General features: G+C 40.0%; 1 long non-coding RNA gene across 1 annotated transcript; it reads right to left on the reverse strand.

Moving 5' to 3' along the window:
- Positions 1–7: 7 nt before the first annotated feature.
- On the reverse strand, positions 8–2121 carry LOC138019415 (uncharacterized). Its single transcript, XR_011126150.1, has 3 exons — positions 2059–2121; positions 1138–1251; positions 8–117 (listed from the first exon to the last, which is right to left on the reverse strand). It is a non-coding gene; the product is annotated as an uncharacterized lncRNA (long non-coding RNA).
- Positions 2122–9635: the final 7514 nt, after the last annotated feature.

Below are 9635 nucleotides of genomic sequence, written 5' to 3' on the forward strand. Positions count from 1 at the left end.
TGCACTTACCTTCACAAAAAGAGCTGTCATTCTCTCAGACGTGTTGTAATATCTGGAGTAACTGTTTATCATTCGAATGGCATTTATCAATCCAGGTATGCCATCCATCATTCCAATCTTAAAACGAAAAGAAGTATGATGAGTCGCAACCACAACTTCAGTTTTAACTTTTTTGCAAGAAAGATTTTGTTGTTGAACTCGCATTGACAAAGCTTCTCGGAGCTTAACTGTTAGAAACTTGTCCCCGGGGCTTTTCTGTACTTTTACTTGAATATGCGAAAGCGAATTATACGTATAACTGTTACCAGCATTCTTTCCCTTTCTTAGTTAAACCGTATGAAGTCAAGAGCAATTTTCAGGCCGTGCAAAATTCTTATGAGGATGAATCTTTGAAGTAACATTTTTAAATGAATATCCGACATCACTTTTGGTCAAAGAGCGCATGCACATCTAGTGCCAGTCCTCAACCGCGCGTTTCATGAAAAAAAGGAAAAGAAATGAAGCAGTGATTTTTCCATCCGAACGGAGCCATATTATCATAGTTCATAATCTTTAGCATGTGATTGCTGTTTGCGCAAAATTAAGAAAATGTTTAATAAAAATTATCAAAATGAGGCTTAATGACGTAATAAATTCACTAAAAAATAAATTCTCTTTAAATCCATGCTGCAGATTTTACATTAAAGCGTTTTTGCACTGTTGAAATGTTTTTAAGTTTTTAGACTGTTTCTTTTTTGGCCACGTGACTCACCAAATATTGTTGTGATTTCAACCAGAGGGAGAAGTGTTCAAAAATACACACTTGGCCAAAAAGGACAATCGTGGAGTTAAAGGGAAAGGAGAAACTACCATTTGAAGTCCCCCATGCCAATGGTTTTGTAGTTGAGAATCTCCCTCTTAAAGTCCCTAAGACGTGCTAAAATGCGTGCGGCACGTGTAATATGGTTATAATTTCTATTTTAACCAATGATATTGTTGTTTTGTGGCGTTCTCACTAACGACCGCGTCGTAGTAAAACTGGAGCGCGTCGGGACGTACATGATCTGCACTCATACCACTCCACTTTGCAGCAGACAACGACACACACAAAACAAGGGTCAACAGTATTGAAAAAACAAGAACATGTGCATTACTCACTGGATCACTGTTGTAGAGTGGTTCACAGAATTTCTCTAGTGTATATAGAAATTTGACATTATCTTTAGCTTCATTAGCATAATCCGTTATTCTGCTATCAATCTCTCGCCAAGTCTGAGAATAAATAGAGCGACAGTCAGACACTTCAAGGAAAAAGATTAAATAACGTATTTCACACCCATTATTTCACCAAGGTGCGCGTAAATAAATTTGGCACATTGGTAAGACATCAATCAACACTGTTAGCCAATCCAGTGTCAAATGATGGAGACCAATGTTGGCACACCTTGCAGTTTTGGAGACCGAAAAGCTGTATCTCAGGCTAAATTTCAAGATGCAGTTTTTCATACTAGTGTTTACCGAGTGTTTCTTGAAATAGTCGGATATCGATTTTTTTTTTTTTACTTTGCCGCAAGTAAAAACTAGCCCTCAGAAAAAGAAATTTCAACCCATCGTGCAGCTCCCTATACCTCCTTATACAGCCTTTGTATGGCCTGAAAAAACTTAAGGCCTAACATCTGCTTCCAGGTCTTTTTAGGAGTTCAACCCGGTAAAAACGTCTTTTCTATTGACACGACTCCTTTTTTTCTGCAGAAACCATTACCGGTGTAAGAGCATATCTTTAAAGGGGCAAGGAAGTCTTATTGCTTTCGATGGATCTAACCTGACTGGCAGTTCTTCTATCCGTGCAAAAAACACGCTTTGCAGGAACAGCCATTCATAGAGGATTTTTGGCCATTGCTTTAAAACTACATGTAAGTGTGATAACTTGAAAAAAATTAAGTTGTGGTTCGATCCATTCCCATCCTTGCCGTCCTTAACTAGACAAGACCGATCTCGTGTCTTATTTTCAATTGTAAATAGTGTGGCATTATTAACCCCTCGAGAGCCTTCGAGAACAGCATAAAAAAGCAAACAAACCCTCAGTAGTTTAGATTTCGCAGCATGGAGTACACCAACCACAGCTTTGCATTCCGGTCCTTTGTTCACTGGCCCTGAAAAGCCCCTACGGGGAGTGGTCAATTAATTATGTATGCATGTGTTCTTCACGCATTTCTCCTTCGTTCCCAAAACCGATTTCAGCAAGAGTGTCCCCTTCCTCATGTTCATCTGCATAACATGCGACGACCTGATCCAGTTTGTAATTTTCGTCTGTATCACTGTCTTGCTTCCTTCCGTTTTTGGTTGGTTCGTTATTAGCTTTTAGACTTTACTTAGGTTTGCTTCTCATCCTCTATGGTACCCTTTCATTTGGTGCCTTGGTTGAGTATTTGTCCAAACCAGCTCACCCTCGTTCAGGGGTTCGTTTGGTTAGAGAATGCTAATCAAGCACAACAATCCAGTCACGTTATTTATATTTCTTGCTTGGTTCAGCAGAACTTTTATTTACTTATTTACTTATTTATATATTTATTTATCTTTCTCCTTCACTCGTTTTTTTCCCTTCTTTCTTTTCTCTCTCTTCCTTCAAGGAACTTTAAAGTGAACCTAAACTTGAAAGTGTTTTACAACCCGAATGGACCTTTTGCAACTAACGATCACATGGTACACAATCCGCCACGCTGGAGGGCAAGCTCATTATTATTCCCCCACTGGGACATTGAAACAAAGAGACCTGAACCAGTCAAGCTTGACTTGCATTTGTTTTAATGTCCCAGTGGGGAAGTAATAATGAGCTTGCCCTCCAGCATGGCGGATTTAGTACCATGTGATCGTTAGTTGCAAAAGGCCTATTCTTTCATTCTCCGTGGAACTTGAATTGGACAAAAATAAGTTCACATATTTTTTTAATCCTCGATTTTCTTTGAAGTTTTCTATTCGTCTGGATCTTGTTTTTCGTTGAAGTCCCAGCAAAGGGAGATCTGAGGTTAGCTTTAAATCGACATCCTTTACTTCACTGAGCACTTGTTATATCTCAGTTTGCTGTTAAGTCATAAGTCCTTTATTCAAACTTAGTGGCTCAATACAAAAAACCGCAAAACAACGTGTGAAGAGAATACCCACAGGTTCTCCAAGTAGGGTCTGGAACGGGTTTCGCGTGATCCGTGAAATGCCCGAAATAGATAGCGTAAATCGGGAAAACAGACCATGAACTACAGCCGTGATTCATGAATTATACATTGACTGTGAAGCGTGACTTTAAGGATAAGATTTCGTGAACATCAGATAACAAAGATAACACTTCATTTATAATCCAAAAAATGCTTGTAATTTAGCTGTCAACAAGTCTTCTGTCATTGTTCTGTAACCAACCTTTGCTCTGCCACATTAGGGAGTTTAAGCATGCGACGTCTTTGAGCCTCGGACGGTAACCGGAAATGAACATTTCGCATACCAGGAGAGTAGTGTCTCCCAGATTTTTAACCTAATCATCTGTAATGTAGGAACGTTACTCGGCAATATAACGGTGGTGGTGATAAGACAAGTTCAAATGGAAAACAACTTACTTCCGGGTGCCGTCCGCGGCTCAAAAACGTTGCGTGCTTAAACTCTCCATTCTTTTAAAGTGCCCCTAACCCCAAAATATTTTTTTTTAAATGAATCTTTGCACCTGTTCGAAACGCATTGCCGGCATTTTTCCTTTTTCTAACAAATCCTGCCATTTTATAGGCTTCAAAACTTGCGAAAAACCACGCATCTTTTGTTCACGACCGAGTCAGAAGGGGAGTGGGCCTATTCCTGATTTGACGTCACAAACTGATTTACATTGCATTAACTCTTTGTAAACATGCATGCAAAATAGTTTGTGACGTCAAATTAGGAATAGACCCACTCCCCTTCTGACTCGGTCGTGAACAAAGGATGCTTGGTTTTTCGCAAGTTTTGAGGCCTATAAAATGCCAGGATTTGTTAGAAAAAGGAAAAAAATGGTCGCAATGCGTTTCCAACAGGTGCAAAGATTCATTTTAGCGAAAAAATATCTTGGGGTTAGGGGCACTTTAAGTACAGTACTTGACCTTTCTGTTCCCAGACTCAGTTTCCCCACCATTTTTTGGTCCCCGTTCTTACTTTTAGTAACATCCTCGTAACGCTCATTTTCGCAATTTTTTTCACGGTGTAGCCGTATTATAATATGAAAATGCACACGTGCATAAGAAAAAAATTTAGGCTTTTGGGAAGTCTTGCTATAAACTACCTGATAAATACTCTCCTTCGCAGCCGTTATTGGGGAGTCACGCAATGCTCGATCAATTATTACATATGTGTTAGAAAATTTGACATTGGGTTCCAGAGGTATATAACACCGTTTTGTCAAATTTGCTGTAAGCAATTCGCTTAAGATAGGAAAATGACATTCAATACGAAACAAAGTTTATATTCGTAACCTACTGTTGTCTTCTAACATATCAGCTTCATCGACAGCCATAGCACTTTTAAAGTTCTCACGATGCACATAGTTTCCCTGCATCTTTCGTCATCTTTCAGTAATTGAACACCCTTCAGGGGAACCAAAAACCAAAGAATAATTTTGAATAATGATGAGGGTCAGACGTTTGTTCAAAAGCTCCCTAATTTTAAACTTTTACCTCTTCGTATCATACTGTTTTTGCAATTCTAAGAATGAAGGACTGTTTTTAACTAATGGTTGGACCTCTAGAAAGGATTTTCTGCAGGAAGTTGGCTTGGTTTCGCCTCTAAGGAGCATTTTTGATAGTTCATGGCCGACTATTCCTTGGGAGACGGCATTTCTACTGAACAAAGGGACCAAAGGAAACAATCACAGTAACAATGCACAATTGTCTCCAGCGTCATGGATTGTGAACTTGTTTTCAACACACATCCTGCACTCTTCTCCATGAAATTTTCAAAGATGCGGGAAGACAAAAAGATCGAAAGGAAGAATGTTATATTATTATTCAAACTCAACAACGTCTCAACAACGTCTCTTCAACGTCTCTTCAACAACGTCTCTTCAACTGTTACGGTCCGGTGACAATGCACAAAACCCCGGCCCAGCGAACAACTGGAAATATACACCGGGCACCGGTAACCCTCAAATGTGACAACTGTAAGAAGACTATTAGGAAAAACCAAAAAAGCGTCACCTGCAAGGTTTGTTTTGGTCAACATCATATAAAATGCACTGAGCTGAATGTGAAATGTATTGGCACTACATGGACTTGTCCCAAATGTTTGATTTCTCTTCTCCCGTTCCATAATTGCCCATCTTTTGATATGTTAGATGAACTGGACGTCCCGATTTGATCTCCGAGACTTTGAAAGAACACTCCAAACACCTTAGCAAAATGCATTGTAACACCCAGAGTATGGGCTCATCCTTCAATGAGTTTCAAATCCTAGTCTCACAGCTTCCGATGGATATCATCACAATGAGTGAAACATGGTTAAAGGACAACCCCGCCCTCCTGGATTACGTCACTCTGCCTGGTTACAGGGCTCTTTTTCGAAACCGTGAGGGCGCCTAAGGCGTTGGCGTTGGGGCTTACATCAGCAACTCTATCCAATATAAACGTAGGAAGGACATTGAGATGATTCAGCTAGATATGGAGCATTTATGGATCGAGATTCAAGGGCGAAATAAACATAGCAAGGCGTTGATCGGTGTCATCTATAGATAAAGCGTGTGGACCTGAGCCCGGCTGAGATTGGCTGGACGCGTTTGAATCACTGTTGGCTCACCTCACTGTTTCATGGGATGGTTTGCTCTTCTTGACTGGTGATGCGAACATCGACATGCTGAAGCCTTCACATAAGATTAAAAAGCAGTATCGGTCTATTTTAGAAGCTCTTGGCTGTTATCTACACGTAACTAAACCAACTCGTATTACGCGTACTTCAAAACGCTCATCGATCACATTTTTACTGAGGTGTAATACCTGGGTCAATCAGTGATCATGAAGGCATATTTGCTTGCGTTAATGTGCGTGTGCCTCGTTATCAGCTGCCTTACAAATGGATCAGACTGGAGAAGAACCTGAATGCAAATGAATTCGTTAAGGACTGTGCTCGTCTGCCTCTGTCCGTTATTTACCAGATGATATGGTGCAGGGGTTCAACACACTATTTGGCGAGTGCATTGAGAGACATGCGCCCCTTAAGAGGATAAAGGTCACACGCCCAACTGCACCATGGATGAACTCCGATCAGATAAGCAAGTTGCAGGTGGAGCGTGAAAAATTAGGACGTGAAGCTCATGAAAAGAACACTGATGACTCCTGGGATGCGTTTAGAGCAGTGCCATGTGCGCCTCGTGAGTTTGTTATTCAAGTCTGCCGTAACCTTGATTTCCACTCTCAAAATTACCTCCAGGACCTACTTTTTGCGTAGAATAAACTTTTAGAATGATTTTCTTGTCTTCTGTGGTGATTCTGTGGGAACATTTTGTGAAAAATTATTTATAACGGGTCAAACGCGCAACTTGATCTCCCGAACTTGCCTGATTATGCATAGCATCCACTTGGCCTTTTGATATCCCATTGAAAAAAACTCGTAAAATATTCGCGAACCTGTCGATTTTTCTGAAATTTGAAAGGATGATTGCTAACGAGATGAGAAGATTTTTCACAATAAAAATTCCTGTGTCGAGCATGAGAATTCGACGAAGAGGTAAATGCGACTAAATTTGTTGCGTGCTTTGCTATTTTTGTTTTGATTGTTGTGCAAATTTTGACAGAGAATATTATATTATAAAAAAATATCTAAGGAAAGATCGTTTAAAAATCTTTATTTTTAGAGGTTATTTGAACAAAAAATATGCAACGCTTGAGGAGAAATGATATTTTTGTTAATACTTCAAGAAAGAAGAAAAATTTCGCGAGTATCGGGACGCCGTGAAAATGAGTTAACAAATTTGCATACGTGTGTTGAAATGTGATACGCGAGGAGACAGGATTTTTTTCTCTCTGACAAATGATTTTGTCATTGAAGTGTAAAATGAAGTTTATTTGGGAAGCCAACAATATTTCTTTAACTACCTGGTTAATCCAATTGCGATGTCGTTAGTTGTTATGTGGTGAAATGAAAACTAACGACCGTCTAAGATGGACACAGTTTGCTCTCCGATTGCACAGAAAAGACGAGGACAACTCACGGTAGAGGTAAGTGAAGTTGATTTCTACATTTACAGCTTACTTTAGCATTTATAAGCTCAAAGTATATTTTCCCATACAAAGTCTATAAATCGTACACCGAGCTTGGGCCGCCTGTGTTTCCCCGTAGTTCATTCAGTTGACACAAGGTGATCACGTGCACCTTTATGATCAATTTCTTCCTTTTGACAAAATATCATGATCTTTCCGTTTATTCATAAAAGTAAGAGACTACAGAAATTTTCGTGTTTTTAAGATCGATTGTCATTAATCTTTCGATGAGAATTTGATTAAGAGTTAACAATAAAAACTATGTTATTTGTTTTCTTCATCTGTCTTTTGGCTTATCTTTTTCTGGTGCAAACGTAAAGCCAAACAATGCTTTGACCTGGCATCAGATTAGACTAACAAGAAGAGGAATTATGAAGCGGAAACAACACCTTCAGTCCTTATTTAGTGTGTGCAATAAACGTTTACTTGGTGTAACTGCAAGACATGCTGGAAAACGTCCGTCAGAACAATTTGCAGTTAGTTTTTTGCAAACTATTTATTTAAAGAAGAAAAGAGTGAATTTTCATGAAGAGCGACTTTTCTTATCTTTAAACTGAATTTGTTACCAAAGCTTAAAAAACTAAAAGACCTCAAAATGGGACAGGACATTGAAAAATAATTAAAGGTGTGAATGTGTAAGCCAAAGGGCCTCTGCTGGCGCGACATGTGAGTGACCCCTCGAATGGTCTTAATGACCCCCCACTTGAAAAATTTAACTGGAACGCTGCAGTTTAATACCACCCAATTCAGTGCCTTCCTTTTTTGTGTAACACATACCACAGGCAACCCAGTGTACGCTTTATGGAGCGTCTAGTTCATTCTTAAATTGCTTCTTGATCACCACAGTGAGATAAGAATCGATTTAATTTTAGAGGAAAATGAGCCACACTAAATTGAATTATTACGGAGTTCATCTAAGATACGAGGGGAGAACTTGAAAACGTCGGCCCGTATTTTTCAAGTTGGCATTCATTTTAACCTTGGCTATGCGTAACCAAAAACACTTCAGCCTGTGAGCTAAAATAGGGGTGTTACTAAAACGAGAAACCGCGGACCGCGGACTCTCCGGAACCTACGGAACCCGGGCCGGGCAAAACGTGGAACCACTTCAAAAATGCATTTTTTCCCGAAACAAAGCTAGCTTGTTTCCTTTGAAGTTTTAAAAAATTGCAACGGATAGCGCGCGAAAGCGCGGTGGACTTGACCTGGTCACACTGTGTCCTCTCGTCATGTCCGAAATGGCGGAAAGGTTTTGCAGATGAGCAAGGTAAGCACCCGTTTTCATTGCTTTAACAATACGTAACTTGAAACCACCTGTTTCATATGCATGTAATGGTTGTGCGGTAAAAGGTTTTACAAGGCCTTTAAACAGGGTCTGGAAGGACTTTCGCGTGATCCTTGAATTGACCTCAAAAAAGAGCGTGAATCGGGAAAACTGAAGAAATACAGCCGTGATCCGTGAATAATGTATTGACAGTGACGCGTGATCCTTAAAAGTTGTAGTTCGTGAATCGAGGTTTCTGCCGTTATAACGTCGTGAACATCAGATAGACACTAATTCAAGATGAAAACTAATGTGAAGTGCTAAGTTTCTACCCCATATGAACCATGTGAGCGTTAACCCTACTGATTGAAATGGGACCAAACAAGGACAGACAAAAACTCTGACCAGGGTGGGAATTGTTGAAGAGATGTTTAACATCTTCAGTTCCCACGGCCTGTTCCCGTCTGGCCTTTTAGCTCAGTCGGTAGAGCAGCGGTGATCTGGCCAGAAGGTCGTGGGTTCAATTCCCACCCCTGGTCAGAGTTTGTCTCTGTCCTTGTGTCGGCCCATTTCCATCAGTAGGGCTAACGCTCACATGGTTCATATGGGGTAGAAACTTAGCACTTCACATTACACTCTAATCAGTTAAGTCTGTTGAAATATAAGTGCTACATGGCCAGCGTTTGCAAAAACGTAATCCTTCCTACTAATTCAAGATGGTTCGAAATAGGTCTTCTGTACATGTCATTGTTATGTAACGTAATCTACCACTGTCATGTTCCGTACTTGACCTCTGTGACTCATTTAGAGTTGACATGAACTGAGAGACACGTTGAGAGACTACATGCTGTAATCATCTGTCCAGGTCACTGCCAATCAGAGGTTGGTTCAGTGAAAAATGAAAGGTTGCCTGTCAAATTTGTAACACGTGTTCACGTCCGGGTCGCTTGGACGTTTTCAGATGCGAATTGTTGCAATGGCTAGCGTCAGAGTAATCGTACCGTCTAAACTAACTCAAACTTCATTACAGGTTTTTAACATCATAGAAAAATCAAGGACCGCGGCAGTTTTGAAGACAAGAATTGTAGAGCTACAATGTAACAGGAATTAGCTTCATTGCCTTTATACTTTAT

Source organism: Montipora capricornis, chromosome 10, assembly GCF_036669925.1.
Source record: "Montipora capricornis isolate CH-2021 chromosome 10, ASM3666992v2, whole genome shotgun sequence".
Taxonomy (NCBI): domain Eukaryota; kingdom Metazoa; phylum Cnidaria; class Anthozoa; order Scleractinia; family Acroporidae; genus Montipora; species Montipora capricornis.